The sequence below is a fragment of the Triturus cristatus genome, chromosome 5_1 (genome assembly GCF_964204655.1).
Source record: "Triturus cristatus chromosome 5_1, aTriCri1.1, whole genome shotgun sequence".
NCBI lineage: Eukaryota > Metazoa > Chordata > Amphibia > Caudata > Salamandridae > Triturus > Triturus cristatus.
Window position 1 is genome coordinate 3,822,382 of NC_140587.1, and position 18,009 is coordinate 3,840,390.

The 18,009-nt window shown below is 53.0% G+C and overlaps 1 protein-coding gene across 3 annotated transcripts in view; it reads left to right on the top strand.

The window, feature by feature from the left end:
• Positions 1 to 2,919: 2,919 nt before the first annotated feature.
• Positions 2,920 to 18,009, top strand: part of LOC146829915 (butyrophilin subfamily 2 member A1-like) — a 193,064-nt gene continuing 177,974 nt past the window's right edge. Inside the window, exon 1 of one of the 3 annotated variants that reach the window (XM_085604184.1) lies at positions 2,920 to 3,100. The gene's annotated coding sequence lies outside the window, so the exon portion shown is untranslated. The remainder of the gene's footprint in view (positions 3,101 to 18,009) is intronic. The other 2 variants (XM_085604186.1, XM_085604185.1) reach the window with 2 other exon arrangements.

The window sequence follows — 18,009 nt, forward strand, 5'->3', positions numbered from 1 at the left end:
GAAGAGACTTCAATTGAGAGCGGCTGACACATGCCTACAGAGCCCTTTACAACCAAGGACCAGCACACCTCAACCACCAATGAACTTCCACCAACCCTCCAGACACCAGCGCTCCCCCTCCCTCTCCCTCACTCACTCCCCTCGCACCTGCCAAAGCAAAAGTGTAGGAAGCTCTTTCTCCTACCTCACTGCAAAGGCCTGGAACGACCTCCCCCTCACCTTGATACCTCATTCTCTCTGTAGGAATTCAAAAAAATGCTCAAGACATGGCTGTTCAACTGGTCCCTCCCTAGCAGCAGGGTCCCGTCACATCCACCATACACCCATCACATCCACCATACACCCATTGCATCAACCATACACCCATCACATGAACCATACACCCATCACATCGACCATACGCCCAACACATCAACTATACACCCATCAGATCATCCATACACCCATCACATCCACCATACACCCATTGCATCAACCATACACCCATCACATGAACCATACACCCATCACATCAACCATACACCCATTTCATCAACCATACACCCATCACATCCACCATACGCCCAACACATCAACCATACACCCATCACATCCACCATACACCCATCATGTCGGCCATACTCCTATCACATATACCATAAATCCATCACATCAACCATAAACCTGTTGCATCAACCATACACCCATCAAATACACCCATCACATGAACCATACACCCATCACATCAACCATACACCCATTGCATCAACCATACACCCATCACATCAAACATACGACCAACACATCAACTATACACCCATCACATCAACCATACACCCATCACTTCATCCATACACCTCTTGCATCAACCATACATCCATTATATCAACCATACACTCAGCGCCTGGATACCCTCATGGGTGGTTAGCGGCGCTTTAGAAGTCCTGTTTGATTGGTTGAGGATTCTTTCTTGCCTGCCCGCTGTTTCCCTCCCTCTCACTCCTGCCACCTGTAACACTTTGATGCAGCATTAAGCGCCATACAAGAAACAAACATAACCTGTTGGTGTGTGTAACTGTGTGTGTAGGTGACTGCATGTGTGTTGTTCTGTATGTCTGTGTGTAGGTGACTGCATGTGTGTTGGTCTGTGTGCCTGTATGTGTAGGTGACTACATGTGTGTTGGTCTGTGTGTCTGGGTGTGTAGGTGACTGCATGTGTGTTGGTCTGTGTGCCTGGGTGTGTAGGTGACTGCATGTGTGTTGGTCTGTGTGTCTGGGTGTGTAGGTGACTGCATGTGTGTTGGTCTGTGTGCCTGTGTGTGTAGGTGACTACATGTGTGTTGGTCTGTGTGTTTGGGTGTGTAGGTGACTGCATGTGTGTTGGTCTGTGTGCCTGGGTGTGTAGGTGACTGCATGTGTGTTGGTCTGTGTGCTTGTGTGTGTAGGTGACTGCATGTGTGTTGGTCTGTGTGCCTGGGTATGTAGGTGACTGAATGTGTGTTGGTCTGTGTGCCTGGGTGTGTAGGTGCCTGCATGTGTGTTGGTCTCCGTGCCTGGGTGTGTAGGTGACTGCATGTGTTTTGATCTGTGTGTCTGGAAGTGTAGGTGAATGCGTGTGTGTTGTTCTGTGTGCTTGTGTGTGTAGGTGACTGCATGTGTGTTGGTATGTGTGCCTGGGTGTGCAGGTGACTGCATGTGTGTTGGTCTGTGTGCTTGGGTGTGTAGGTGACTGCATGTGTGTTGGTCTGTGTGCTTGTGTGTGTAGGTGACTGCATATGTGTTGTTCTGTGTGCCTGTGTGTGTAGGTGACTGCATGTGTGTTGGTCTGTGTGCCTGTGTGTGTAGGTGACTGCATGTGTGTTGGTCTGTGTGTCTGGGTGTTTAGGTGACTGCATGTGTGTTGTTCTGTGTGCCTGTGTGTGTAGGTGACTGCATATGTGTTGGTCTGTGTGTCTGTGTGTGTAGGTGACTGCATATGTGTTGGTCTGTGTGCCTGGGTGTGTAGGTGACTGCATGTGTGTTGGTCTGTGTGCCTGTGTGTGTAGGTGACTGCATGTGTGTTGGGTCTGTGTGTTTTGGTGTGTAGGTGACTGCATGTGTGTTGGTATGTGTGCATGTGTGTGTAGGTGACTGCATGTGTGTTGGTCTGTGTGCTTGTGTGTGTAGGTGACTGCATGTGTGTTGGCCTGTGTGTCTGTGTGCATTGGTGAGTATAGGTATATCTTTCTGTAAGCCCATCAATAGCTGTAGGCCAATGTCCCTAGCCGCATGTTTATTTACATATATGTATCATGTATGTAAAAGCGTGCATAGATGCCACAAGTCTGTGCGCATTGAATAAACAAACGTCACAGCTGGTTTTAGGGGCTCGTCTTTCCTTTTGTGTGTTGGAGGATAATGCAGATGTTTTCAGGGTGTGCATGACAGGTCCGGGGTGGGCTGTGGTGTGACGTCACTGACGCCCATCATCCGGTTTCCTGCGGCTGGACTCCCCGCCCTGCTTCTGAATTCATTATCAGTAAATAAAACACACAATGACTTGGGGGACTGAATACCGAGGGACCCTCATTCCACCCCATGCCCCCCCACGGCTTCTTTCTCTCACTCTTTTAGGGTATTCCTCCCCCCTCACTCTCTCTGTCACTTCCGTCCTATTTTACTCTTTCTCGCTCCTTCTCCGTCTTGTTCTGGGTCTGATGGTGAAAGGTGGGGCCGCCCCCTGGCGCCGCCTGCGCATCTGGGCGCTGCTTGGGTTTGTTTGTAAACTGCACCCGGGACAAAGGTCTGGGACTTCGGTAACGGCGAGCCGGAATCAGGGCAGGGCAGAGAGCGGGAGATAGCGCCTCGTACCACGGGGGAGGGGAGGCGCTTCCTTATCTCTGGTTAGTCCAGGATGTCCCAGCGGTGAAAGTCCACTCACCCTCCCTCACTCTCACTTTCACTCCGCGGCCGAGGGCAGAGACCTCCCAGGGCCCGAGGCAGCAGCACATGAGGGGCGCTCACCCTTCCAGGCGCTTTAGAAGACCCCTTTCTGATGAGTCCACAGGGAGTGACGTGAAGAAGCCCCCGTGCCGAGAAGCCCCCCTGGAGGGGGAGGGCGCTGGGCGAGAAGAGAAGGTAGGTGCAGAGGGTTTATATGTATTTACTGCCCCAGGGGGGTGACTGGGAAAATGGGACAGAACATTAAAATGAAGGCCCCCACTTCGATGAGCGCCCAGAGCGAGTCCGGCCCCCCACACGTTTTTAGAGGGGGCTGTCGTTGCAGAGAGGGGGCTCTGTTGAACTTTACGTTTGTATTAAGTGCATTTTTAGCTAATTTATAAAATATTTTTTCTCAAAAACACAAAGGGACTCCCTATTGTTCAAATGGGTTCCCCTGAAACAACCCACCCATCCGTTCACCCACCCATCCGTCTGTCCGTCACTCGATCAGTAGATTTGTAAAGCGCTACTTGTCTCCCGGGGGGCCTCAAGGCGCCGGATAGTAATAAAAGAGATACTTGCAGTGAGCCAAGGCCGGCCCTCTCCGAGAGTGTTTGGGGCGTCCGTCCGTCCGTACCTCCTTCTTCATTTCCTACCTCGCCTCTGTTCTTCATTCCCCACTTTTGTTCTGTCTCTCGCCTCCTTAGTGTTTGTTTCTTTGATGTCTCTGCCTCGCTCTCTCTCCCCAGGATCCCTCTCTTCTCTTTCCTCTTCCACTGCTGCTCTTTACCAGCCCCTGCCCCTCCCCAGCCCTCTCTCTCGTGGCCCTCAGTCATAACAGACAGAAGGAGGCCTGGTAGGGCAGGGAGGGTACCCCCACTGTGACCCAGCCTGCCAGGCCAGGGCCCTGTGGCACTGCATCACCACTACAGGTGGTCGTCGGGGACAAGGCGTCCACCACTGCATCACCACTACAGGTGGTCGTCGTGGACAAGGCACCCACCACTGCATCACCACTACAGGTGGTCGTCGGGGACAAGGCGCCCACCACTGCATCACCACTACAGGTGGTCGTCGGGGACAAGGCACCCACCACTGCATCACCACTACAGGTGGTCGTCGGGGACAAGGCACCCACCACTGCATCACCACTACAGGTGGTCGTCGGGGACAAGGCGTCCACCACTGCATCACCACCACAGGTGGTCGTCAGGGACAAGGCACCCACCACTGCATCACCACTACAGGTGGTCGTCAGGGACAAGGCGTCCACCACTGCATCACCACCACAGGTGGTCGTCAGGGACAAGGCACCCACCACTGCATCACCACCACAGGTGGTCGTCGGGGACAAGGCGCCCACCACTGCATCACCACTACAGGTGGTCGTCGGGGACAAGGCACCCACCACTGCATCACCACTACAGGTGGTCGTCGTGGACAAGGCACCCACCACTGCATCACCACTACAGGTGGTCGTCGGGGACAAGGCGCCCACCACTGCATCACCACTACAGGTGGTCGTCGGGGACAAGGCACCCACCACTGTATCACCACTACAGGTGGTCGTCGGGGACAAGGCGTCCACCACTGCATCACCACTACAGGTGGTCGTCAGGGACAAGGCACCCACCACTGCATCACCACTACAGGTGGTCGTCGTGGACAAGGCACCCACCACTGCATCACCACTACCGGTGGTCGTCGGGGACAAGGCTCCCACCACTGCATCACCAATACAGGTGGTCGTCAGTGACAAGGCGTCCGCCACTGCATCACCACTACAGGTGGTCGTCATGGACAAGGCACCCACCACTGCATCACCACTACAGGTGGTCGTCGGGGACAAGGCGTCCACCACTGCATCACCACTACAGGTGGTCGCCGGGGACAAGGCGTCCACCACTGCATCACCACTACAGGTGATCGTCGGGGACAAGGCGTCCACCACTGCATCACCACTACAGGTGGTCGTCGGGGACAAGGCGTCCACCACTGCATCACCACTACAGGTGGTCGTCGAGGACAAGGCGTCCACCACTACATCACCACTACAGGTGGTCGTCGGGGACAAGGCGTCCACCACTGCATCACCACTACAGGTGGTCGTCATGGACAAGGCACCCACCACTGCATCACCACTACAGGTGGTCGTCGGGGACAAGGCGTCCACCACTGCATCACCACTACAGGTGGTCGTCATGGACAAGGCGTCCACCACTGCATCACCACTACAGGTGGTCGTCGGGGACAAGGCGTCCACCACTGCATCACCACTACAGGTGGTCGTCGGGGACAAGGCGTCCACCACTGCATCACCACTACAGGTGGTCGTCGAGGACAAGGCGTCCACCACTACATCACCACTACAGGTGGTCGTCGGGGACAAGGCGTCCACCACTGCATCACCACTACAGGTGGTCGTCGGGGACAAGGCGTCCACCACTGCATCACCACTACAGGTGGTCGTCGGGGACAAGGCACCCACCACTGCATCACCACTACAGGTGGTCGTCGGGGACAAGGCGTCCACCACTGCATCACCACTACAGGTGGTCGTCGGGGACAAGGCACCCACCACTACATCACCACTACAGGTGGTCGTCGGTGACAAGGCACCCACCACTGCATCACCACTACAGGTGGTCGTCATGGACAAGGCACCCACCACTGCATCACCACTACAGGTGGTCGTCGGGGACAAGGCGCCCACCACTGCATCACCACTACAGGTGGTCGTCGTGGACAAGGCACCCACCACTGCATCACCACTACAGGTGGTCGTCGTGGACAAGGCACCCACCACTGCATCACCACTACAGGTGGTCGTCGGGGACAAGGCGCCCACCACTGCATCACCACTACAGGTGGTCGTCGGGGACAAGGCACCCACCACTGCATCACCACTACAGGTGGTCGTCGTGGACAAGGCACCCACCACTGCATCACCACTACAGGTGGTCCTCGTGGACAAGGCGCCCACCACTGCATCACCACTACAGGTGGTCGTCGGGGACAAGGCACCCACCACTGCATCACCACTACAGGTGGTCGTCGTGAACAAGGCACCCACCACTGCATCACCACTACAGGTGGTCGTCGGGGACAAGGCGCCCACCACTGCATCACCACTACAGGTGGTCGTCGGGGACAAGGCACCCACCACTGCATCACCACTACAGGTGGTCGTCGGGGACAAGGCGTCCACCACTGCATCACCACTACAGGTGGTCATCGGGGACAAGGCGTCCACCACTGCATCACCACTACAGGTGGTCGTCAGGGACAAGGCACCCACCACTGCATCACCACTACAGGTGGTCGTCGTGGACAAGGCACCCACCACTGCATCACCACTACAGGTGGTCGTCGGGGACAAGGCGCCCACCACTGCATCACCACTACAGGTGGTCGTCGGTGTGAGAAGTTGGCCTGGTATATGCTGTTCACTAGTTCTAGTGACCACCTTGTACCATGCCAAGCAACCCTTATGGTGTGGTTGTAAGTCAACCTTTTTGGACTAGCTGCCCTAGTGGTAGCGTAGGCTAAGCAGTCTTTGAGGCTAAACTCGTGATGCGTGTTAAGCAAGCTGTTTTACCAATAGTAACCCCCTTTTATACCAATGAAAGGACACCACACAGGTATATATTCAAAATATATATGTATTTATTTCTCAAAGTAACCCCTAGTCTCTTTATGAGCACAGGAGCACAAATCGTCAAACAAGATTACAGTAGAATACACAGAAGTTGCACTTTATATGGATAGGCCCGGGTGGCCACTCAAACCATATACTAAAATAGTGGTATAAGAACCACGACTAGAAAAGGGAAAAGGCCTAGGGCCTCTAGAATCGCTGGGCCTACAAGGAGCTAACTTCAGTTAGTGACCAGGAGGTCCACGGGTGGCGTGTGCAGAGCAAATAGTCACACGCGTGCTCCCATAGGTTTCAATGGTTTCGTAAAAAGTACAAAGTTACTGCAAAAGGAATCTTCCGGATGACCTAGGAACTTAAGACTTGGAACACAGGCACTAGAGATGTAATACTACACTTGGGCACAGGTGTGCCAGCTTTACCTCACCCACAGGAAGCGGGTGCATAGGCCTCGAAGTGCGTCGGGTTTCTTCTATCTGTTCCGTGGGGCCTGTAGACAAAAGTGCTGCAGGCGGTCGGTCGGGAAGAGATGCAGTTGATCCCAGAGTGGATCGAAGATGTTGAAGACCTGAAAGCAGAGGGGACAGTGTTCACAGTCACTAGCCAGTGACCAGCGTGGCACCAGGTGGGTACCAGGCAATGTCGGGTGCAAACAGGTGATGAGGGGTAGCTTGTCTCCGCAGCCACGTGGTCCCTGAAGGTCGACGACGTCCAGGAGTCGAGTCACGAGCTGTCCCACGCAGGCTCTCGCTGTCGGCGGTGTCGGCGACTTGATCGAAGCAAACAAGCCTTGGCAAAAGCAATTGTTGTAGGCAAGGAGTTTAAGCTGATAGTTCTGACCAGCAAGGTCAGAGGAATTGCTCCTTTGGAGGGGAGCAAGGGCCAGTCTGGAGCAACCAGACCAGCGGTGTTTGTCGTAGATTTCGTCGCCAAGATGGCCACTAGCCAGCGGGCCAGCAACCGGTTAGGCGCGTCGAGTGGCAAAATGCAGAAGGGCCCCACGCAGATCGTGGAGATGCTGGAGGGCTCACCTTTGGTGCAGATGCTGCTCGAGGGTTGGGCTTCTCAGGACCCAAAGCACAACTTGGAGGGAGCCTCGGTTGTTGCACTGGTCAGCTTGTCGTGGTCGTTTCAAGATGGCTGGCTCCACGTGTCTCGGTGCCTCCACAGGTCTCCTCTTTGCAGGGACTGTGGATCGGGCGGTGAGAGGTCTGGAGGTCCAGGTCTTGTCAGTCTCTGGGCTCGGGCTCCGGCGGGAGGCGGCGGCAAAGCAGACGTTGATTCGCTGGATGGTGCTTGCGTTAGCAAGGTGGTCACTCCCTGACCACAGGGGAGATTGGCTTCAGTCCTCTGTGCGGCAGAGCGTCGAAGTTCCCGTCTTCTTCTTAGTTGTAAGTTGATTCCAGGATGTCTGAAGTCTTAGGACACAGCTCCTACCTTTAAGCGGATTCTAGGGGCCGGACTACCTGCTAGGTCCCTCCCTATGGGTGGGACCAGGAAGGGGGGTGGTTACACCCCCAATCCTTTGTCCAGCTCGCCCCAGGCCCGGGACTGGTGTGCCCCAGGACCGGTTTGAACTGGCATATGCACCGAGGCTCCTTGTGAGCCTTGGGCATGTCTGGTTCTATTCAAGCCCTACCTGACCAATACACAAAATCCTGTCTGGGGTGGTGCACGCACCTCCCCTGGCAGGAAACCCTTTGTCCACACCTCCCAAGCTGGAAGGACTCCCAGCAGCAGGAGGGCAGACTTGTGTCTGTGGTGGCAGCATCCATTTTGTGGAGCTGAGGCTATGTCTGGTTTTACCCGGGTTTCAGGTACTGTACATGTCGTGTCCCTCTAGAAGGGTGGAATGCTAACCCCGTCGCCAGAATTGGCGAGGGGTTAGTATTCCAATTCGTATGACACCTTACTCGACATGTTTTGATAAAGCCAAACCAAAGTTAGCATTTAACCGCGAGGCTCATAATGCACTTAAGAGTATATGGTATGACGATATCTGGAAACAGTAGAAGGAAGTTGTTCCGACCACTGCAGACAGGCTCAGCTCATGCCAGAGCACCATCTCACATGGAACCAAGCACTCTGCCTTCAGGATTGTTAAGGCCTGCCATAGGAGTGACTTATAGGTTACCAGGTGTCCCATTTAAGGTTAGGTATAGGTATACTACACCTAAGTAAGAGGTGGTTACACCAACTTACCCCAGCTGAGTGATCAGCCAGTTGTGTCAGATTTGTTAGGCCAAGCCTGGGGTGGCATAATACATGCTTCAGCCCCGGGCAGGCCTTGGGTACACCAATGCCCTGGGTACCTAGTGTACACTGGTACAGGGGCTGACAGGGTGATCCACTTCCAATTGGTTATGCACCTAGGGTGCATAGTTTTAATTTAGTAGAGAGAACAGCAGGCTGGGGGTCTGATTGGCAGGCCCACAGCCTCAATATGTCGAAAACCAGTGAAGCAAAAAAGCAAAAATTTGGGGTGACCATAGGATAGCAGACCCTACTCTCCTACACAACCCCCCCCCAAACGCTGGGACATTAAACTAGCCTTGACCAGTCTCGTCTTCATGTCCTAAGTGGAAGTACCTGGAGAGACCATCTGCATTCCCATGGTCAGTACCTGGCCGGTGCTCCACTGTAAAGTCCATACCCTGTAGGGAAATGGACCACCTAAGCAGTTTGGGATTTTCACCCTTCATCTGATTTAGCCACAAGAGGGGCTTATGGTCGGTCTGAATCTTGAAGTGAGTGCCAAACAAGTATGGCCTCAGCTTCTTCAGGGCCCACACCACAGCAAAGGCCTCCCTCTCAATAGCTGACCAATTCTTCTCTCTGGGGGTCAACCTTCTGCTAATAAAAGCAATGGGTTGGTCTTGACCATCTACATTAAGTTGTGACAGCACAGCTCCCACACCCAACTCAGAAGCATCTGTTTGGACAATAAACTCTTTGGAGTAGTCAGGACTTTTCAGGATAGGTGCAGAGCACATGGCCTCCTTCAGGTCATCAAATGCCTTTTGACAGCTTACTGTCCACTGAACCTTTTTGGGCATCTTCTTAGATGTCAGATCATTAAGAGGAGTCACTATGGACCCATAGTTCTTAACAAACTTCCTGTAGTACCCAGTCAAGCCCAAGAAAGCTCGAACTTGAGTCTGGGTGGTTGGAGGGGACCAATCCTTGATGGACTGTATCTTACTCTCCAGTGGTTGAACTTGGCCTCCACCTACAAGGTGGCCCAAATATACAACCTTACTCTGCCCTATCTGGCACTTAGTAGCCTTGATAGTGAGGCCTGCCCTCTGCAGGGCCTCAAGAGCCTTCTTCAGGTGGATCAGGTGATCCTCCCAGGTGGAGCTAAAGACAGCAATGTCATCAAGATATGCTGCACAAAAGTCATCCAACCCAGTAAGGACTTGGTTCACCAGCCTTTGGAAGGTGGCAGGTGCATTCTTCAGACCAAAGGGCATCACCACAAACTGATAATGCCCACCTGGGGTTGAGAATGCTGTTTTGGCCTTAGACTCCTCAGCTAATCTGATTTGCCAATAGCCAGCTGTCAAGTCAAATGTGCTCAAAAACTTTGCAGAAGCAAGTTTGTCTATGAGCTCATCTGCCCTTGGAATAGGGTGTGCATCTGTCCTGGTGACAGCATTGAGTCCTCTGTAATCCACACAGAACCTCATCTCTCTCTTGCCATCTTTGGTGTGAGGTTTGGGGACCAGAACCACTGGGCTAGCCCAGGGGCTCTCTGAGGGTTCAATGACACCTAATTCCAGCATTTTATGTACCTCAGCCTTTATACAGTCCCTGACGTGGTCAGGTTGTCTGTAAAGCTTGTTCTTTACAGGCAGACTGTCACCAGTGTCCACAACATGGGTACACCAGTCAGTTTGACTAGGTATTAAGGAAAACATATGTGAAAATGATTGTAGAACCTGTCTACATTCAGTCTGCTGATGGGCAGTGAGGTTGCCTCCCAGGGTCACTCCTTCAACTGAGCCATCTTCAGGGTTCTGAGACAACAGGTCTGGGAGAGGGTCACTCTCTTCCTCCTGTCCCTCATCTGTAGCCATGAGCAAGCCCATGTCTGCCCTGTCAACATATGCTTTAAGCCTGTTAACATGGAGTACCCTGTGGGGACTCCTGGGAGTTCCTAGGTCCACCAAGTAGGTGACCTCTCCCTTTTTCTCCAGGATTGTATGGGGTCCAGACCATCTGTCTTGGAGTGCTGCTGGGGCCACTGGCTCCAACACCCATACCTTCTGTCCAGGCTGATACTCAACCAAGACAGCCTTTTGGTCATGCCAAGCTTTCTGTAAGGCCTGGCTTGCCTCAAGGTTTTTAGACGCCTTCTCCATATACTCAGCCATCCGGGAGCGGAGACCAAGTACATAGTCCACTATGTCGAGCTTAGGCTTTTTGAGAGGTAACTCCCATCCTTCCTTCACCAAACACAGTGGGCCTCTCACAGGGTGCCCAAACAACAATTCAAAGGGGCTATAGCCAACCCCCTTTTGTGGGACCTCTCTGTAAGCAAACAGAAGGCAGGGTAGAAGGATGTCCCATCTTCGCCTGAGCTTTTCAGGTAATCCTTTGATCATACCCTTTAGGGTCTTGTTGAATCTCTCAACAAGCCCATTGCATTGTGGGTGATAAGGGGTGGTGAACTTGTAGTTGACACCACATTCCTTCCACATAGCTGTCAAGTATCCTGACATAAAGTTGGTACCTCTGTCAGATACTACCTCCTTAGGAAACCCCACTCTGGAGAATACTCCCAGCAGGGCCCTGGCCACAACAGGTGCTGTAGTGGTCCTAAGGGGAATTGCCTCTGGATACCTGGTGGCATGATCCACTACCACCAGTATAAATCTGTGCCCAGATGCAGTGGGAGGATCCATGGGACCCACTATATCTATTCCCACTCGTTCAAAGGGAACCCCCACCACAGGTAGTGGTATCAGGGGGGCCTTTGTTGTGCCACCTGATTTGCCACTGGCTTGGCAGGTAACACAGGAGCGACAAAACTCCTTTGTATCTTCATTCATATGAGGCCAGTGAAAGTGAGGGACAAGTCTGTCCCAGGTCTTGTTCTGGCCTAGGTGTCCTGCTAAAGGAATATCATGGGCCAAGGTAAGAAGGAAGCCCCTAAATTGCAGAGGTATAACCAACCTCCTGGTTGCACCAGGCTTGGGGTCTCTAGCCTCTGAATAAAGGAGCCCTTCATCCCAATACACTTTATGGGTACCTTGAGCATTCCCAGCAGCCTCAGCAGCAGCCAGCTGTCTGAGGGGTTCAAGAGAGGGACAGGATAACTGAGCCTGCCTCAAGTCAGCCCTTGAAGGTCCCCCTGTCCCCAGAAACTCAACCTGGTCAGGTTCAAGCTCTTCAGGGACAGTTCCTTCAGGGTCCTCTAGATCAGCTTCCTGGGAAGACTGATCCTCACTCTGAGGCAGGGGGGAAGGCACAGCCTTGACCCTCCTGTTCTTCTTCTTGGTAGGTGCTTGGTCCATTGTTCCAGGATCCAAGACCTGTGGTTCAGTGAGGCACTTTTTGGCCTGTGACCTGGTCACAGCAAGGACATGTGATGATATCCCTAACATCTCTGCATGAGTCCTGTACTCCACTTCCGACCATAGAGAACTCTCTAGGTCATTGCCCAACAAACATTCTACTGGGAGGTCTGCACTAACCACAACCCTTTTGAGGCCAGTTACCCCTCCCCATGAGAAGTTAACAACTGCCACACTATGTGAAGTAGTGGCATTGCTGGCATTGGTCACCAGGTAGTTCTCACCTGGTATGTACTGTCCAGGGTCCACAAAGCCTGGGGTCACCATAGTGACACTGGCACATGTGTCCCTGTAAGCTTGAGCCACTTTTTCATTTATTAAAGGAGTCTGTCTGTACTTGCCCAGGTTACTGGGGCTCACAGTCAGGGACAAATCAATGTCCCCATCACAGATCAAGACTGCCTGTGTCAGGGTTCTGTCTAAGTCAGAATCTCCTTCAGTTCCCATAGTGATTCCCACTACACCCTTTGTCTGGGGACCAACACTGCTAACAGTAGTACTGGGAGCAGGTGCCTTAGGGGCAACAGTGTTGGGGGCTCCACCCTTTTTGCAATCACTAGTCCAGTGAGTTGTATTTTTACAATGATTGCACCAGGGTTTCTTTTGACCTTCTTTCTTCTTTTTGGACTGTTGGGACCCACCCTCCTTAGCAGTAGTTTGGGGCCCTGTTGAAGACTTCTGGTCTTTAGGTTTCTGATCTCCACCCTTTTGGTCTGTTTTCTTCTGATCACCCCCTTGGCCCTGGTTCTGGTTCTTTTGCTTAACCCTGGTTCTGACCCATTTGTCTGCCTTCTTCCCCAATTCTTGGGGAGAGGTCAGATCAGAGTCCACCAAGTGTTGATGCAGTTGCTGGTTTTGACAGTTATTTAAAATCTGTTCTCTCATCATCAAATTATACAATCCTGTAAAATCAGATACCTTACTTCCCAGCAACCAACCCTCCAAAGCCTTAGTGGCACATTCAACATATTCAGACCAGTCCTGAGTCTGTGTCTTTTGGGTGTCTCTGAACATTAACCTGTACTGCTCAGTGGTTAAGCCTAACCCATCAACTAGAACACTCTTCAGGACTCTGTAGTTTCTGACATCCTCTTCTCTAACAGTGAGGAGTCTGTCTCTGCCTCTTCCCTCAAAGGAGAGCCAGAGGATTGCTGCCCACTGATCTTCAGGAACCTGCTGTACTTTGCAGGCTCTCTCAAGAGCAGTTATCCACTTGTGGATGTCATCCCCACTTTTGTAGGGGGGCACAACCTTAGACAGGTTTCTATTGTCGAAAACCCTATCTTTGTCCTTAGGGACAATGCTGCCACCAGTGGGTATAGACCCACTCTCTTTATGCTGTCTAGCCTTGCTAAGTTTCTCTTCCATCAGGGCTACTTCTAGCTCCTGCTTCCTGATCCTCAGCTGAGCCTCTTGCATCTTGGCCTCATGTTCCCTCCTCTGAGGGGTGGTCATCCTTCTCCTGGAGTGACCTTGAGAGCCTCTAGAGCCATGGGAAGCATTGGAGTCACCTGAGCGATTCCTTTGCCTTCCAAGCCCTGGGTTAAGTCCACTGGGGAGATCCAGTGGGTTGAACCCACTGTCAGTCCCCAATAGCCTTGGTTTAGCTGGGCCAAGTATAACACTTGGCACTGGGCTAGTTCTCCCTTCATCCTCACTACTGTCAGTATCCTTTTCACTCTCATCCTCTGTGGTAGGCATCCCATCTAAGGGGTGACTATTGGAACTGGGTACCTCTGTAGTATCTTCTGAAGGGGGGCCTCCTGTTCCTGTCCCTAAGGGGGCTAACTGGGAAGCTTTCTTGAGTGCTCTCTGATTCTCATCATTCTGTAAGAGCTCTCTGAGTTCAGCAGAGTTTGGGTTCTTGGGCTGTTTAAGGCCTCTAAGAGTTGCCAAATGCCTGAGCTCATTCTGATTAAGGCTAGCATAGGTGGATGGTGCCCTCGGGGGGTCACTCTCAACAGAGATGGGTACAGTGGACCCCTCTGCCCCAGCCATTGCTCTTAAGTGTGGGTGGATGTGTTGCAATCTACCTACACTTGGGTTTACCTACTAAACCTATCTAGTAGTTGTAGTCAGGGTGTGCTACTCCCTTTGCTCTACAACAACTAAGTTCAGTAGAACTTAAGTATATCTAATCTTGTTTTATATGTACCTACAGGTACCTATGTGATCTTTCAATTGGTAACCAAGAGATTACAATGGTAAAACACAGCAAGCTCAAATCCCACCGCTGCCACCAATGTGAGAAGTTGGCCTGGTATATGCTGTTCACTAGTTCTAGTGACCACCTTGTACCATGCCAAGCAACCCTTATGGTGTGGTTGTAAGTCAACCTTTTTGGACTAGCTGCCCTAGTGGTAGCGTAGGCTAAGCAGTCTTTGAGGCTAAACTCGTGATGCGTGTTAAGCAAGCTGTTTTACCAATAGTAACCCCCTTTTATACCAATGAAAGGACACCACACAGGTATATATTCAAAATATATATGTATTTATTTCTCAAAGTAACCCCTAGTCTCTTTATGAGCACAGGAGCACAAATCGTCAAACAAGATTACAGTAGAATACACAGAAGTTGCACTTTATATGGATAGGCCCGGGTGGCCACTCAAACCATATACTAAAATAGTGGTATAAGAACCACGACTAGAAAAGGGAAAAGGCCTAGGGCCTCTAGAATCGCTGGGCCTACAAGGAGCTAACTTCAGTTAGTGACCAGGAGGTCCACGGGTGGCGTGTGCAGAGCAAATAGTCACACGCGTGCTCCCATAGGTTTCAATGGGTGCGTAAAAAGTACAAAGTTACTGCAAAAGGAATCTTCCGGATGACCTAGGAACTTAAGACTTGGAACACAGGCACTAGAGATTTAATACTACACTTGGGCACAGGTGTGCCAGCTTTACCTCACCCACAGGAAGCGGGTGCATAGGCCTCGAAGTGCGTCGGGTTTCTTCTATCTGTTCCGTGGGGCCTGTAGACAAAAGTGCTGCAGGCGGTCGGTCGGGAAGAGATGCAGTTGATCCCAGAGTGGATCGAAGATGTTGAAGACCTGAAAGCAGAGGGGACAGTGTTCACAGTCACTAGCCAGTGACCAGCGTGGCACCAGGTGGGTACCAGGCAATGTCGGGTGCAAACAGGTGATGAGGGGTAGCTTGTCTCCGCAGCCACGTGGTCCCTGAAGGTCGACGACGTCCAGGAGTCGAGTCACGAGCTGTCCCACGCAGGCTCTCGCTGTCGGCGGTGTCGGCGACTTGATCGAAGCAAACAAGCCTTGGCAAAAGCAATTGTTGTAGGCAAGGAGTTTAAGCTGATAGTTCTGACCAGCAAGGTCAGAGGAATTGCTCCTTTGGAGGGGAGCAAGGGCCAGTCTGGAGCAACCAGACCAGCGGTGTTTGTCGTAGATTTCGTCGCCAAGATGGCCACTAGCCAGCGGGCCAGCAACCGGTTAGGCGCGTCGAGTGGCAAAATGCAGAAGGGCCCCACGCAGATCGTGGAGATGCTGGAGGGCTCACCTTTGGTGCAGATGCTGCTCGAGGGTTGGGCTTCTCAGGACCCAAAGCACAACTTGGAGGGAGCCTCGGTTGTTGCACTGGTCAGCTTGTCGTGGTCGTTTCAAGATGGCTGGCTCCACGTGTCTCGGTGCCTCCACAGGTCTCCTCTTTGCAGGGACTGTGGATCGGGCGGTGAGAGGTCTGGAGGTCCAGGTCTTGTCAGTCTCTGGGCTCGGGCTCCGGCGGGAGGCGGCGGCAAAGCAGACGTTGATTCGCTGGATGGTGCTTGCGTTAGCAAGGTGGTCACTCCCTGACCACAGGGGAGATTGGCTTCAGTCCTCTGTGCGGCAGAGCGTCGAAGTTCCCGTCTTCTTCTTAGTTGTAAGTTGATTCCAGGATGTCTGAAGTCTTAGGACACAGCTCCTACCTTTAAGCGGATTCTAGGGGCCGGACTACCTGCTAGGTCCCTCCCTATGGGTGGGACCAGGAAGGGGGGTGGTTACACCCCCAATCCTTTGTCCAGCTCGCCCCAGGCCCGGGACTGGTGTGCCCCAGGACCGGTTTGAACTGGCATATGCACCGAGGCTCCTTGTGAGCCTTGGGCATGTCTGGTTCTATTCAAGCCCTACCTGACCAATACACAAAATCCTGTCTGGGGTGGTGCACGCACCTCCCCTGGCAGGAAACCCTTTGTCCACACCTCCCAAGCTGGAAGGACTCCCAGCAGCAGGAGGGCAGACTTGTGTCTGTGGTGGCAGCATCCATTTTGTGGAGCTGAGGCTATGTCTGGTTTTACCCGGGTTTCAGGTACTGTACATGTCGTGTCCCTCTAGAAGGGTGGAATGCTAACCCCGTCGCCAGAATTGGCGAGGGGTTAGTATTCCAATTCGTATGACACCTTACTCGACATGTTTTGATAAAGCCAAACCAAAGTTAGCATTTAACCGCGAGGCTCATAATGCACTTAAGAGTATATGGTATGACGATATCTGGAAACAGTAGAAGGAAGTTGTTCCGACCACTGCAGACAGGCTCAGCTCATGCCAGAGCACCATCTCACATGGAACCAAGCACTCTGCCTTCAGGATTGTTAAGGCCTGCCATAGGAGTGACTTATAGGTTACCAGGTGTCCCATTTAAGGTTAGGTATAGGTATACTACACCTAAGTAAGAGGTGGTTACACCAACTTACCCCAGCTGAGTGATCAGCCAGTTGTGTCAGATTTGTTAGGCCAAGCCTGGGGTGGCATAATACATGCTTCAGCCCCGGGCAGGCCTTGGGTACACCAATGCCCTGGGTACCTAGTGTACACTGGTACAGGGGCTGACAGGGTGATCCACTTCCAATTGGTTATGCACCTAGGGTGCATAGTTTTAATTTAGTAGAGAGAACAGCAGGCTGGGGGTCTGATTGGCAGGCCCACAGCCTCAATATGTCGAAAACCAGTGAAGCAAAAAAGCAAAAATTTGGGGTGACCATAGGATAGCAGACCCTACTCTCCTACAGTCGGGGACAAGGCGTCCACACAAGGCGTCCACCACTTCAACACCACTACAGGTGGTCGTCATGGACAAGGCACCCACCACTGCATCACCACTACAGGTGGTCGTCGGGGACAAGGCGTCCACCACTGCATCACCACTACAGGTGGTCTTCGGGGACAAGGCGTCCACCACTGCATCACCACTACAGGTGGTCGTCGGGGACAAGGCGTCCACCACTACATCACCACTACAGGTGGTCGTCGGTGACAAGGCACCCACCACTGCATCACCACTACAGGTGGTCTTCAGGGACAAGGCACCCACCACTGCATCACCACTACAGGTGGTCGTCAGGGACAAGGCACCCACCACTGCATCACCACTACAGGTGGTCGTCGTGGACAAGGCACCCACCACTGCATCACCACTACAGGTGGTCGTCGGGGACAAGGCGCCCACCACTGCATCACCACTACAGGTGGTCGTCGGGGACAAGGCACCCACCACTGCATCACCACTACAGGTGGTCGTCGTGGACAAGGCGCCCACCACTGCATCACCACTACAGGTGGTCGTCGGGGACAAGGCGCCCACCACTGCATCACCACTACAGGTGGTCGTCGGGGACAAGGCACCCACCACTGCATCACCACTACAGGTGGTCGTCGTGGACAAGGCACCCACCACTGCATCACCAGTACAGGTGGTCGTCGGGGACAAGGCGCCCACCACTGCATCACCACTACAGGTGGTCGTCGGGGACAAGGCACCCACCACTGCATCACCACTACAGGTGGTCGTCGGGGACAAGGCGTCCACCACTGCATCACCACTACAGGTGGTCGTCGGGGACAAGGCGTCCACCACTGCATCACCACTACAGGTGGTCGTCAGGGACA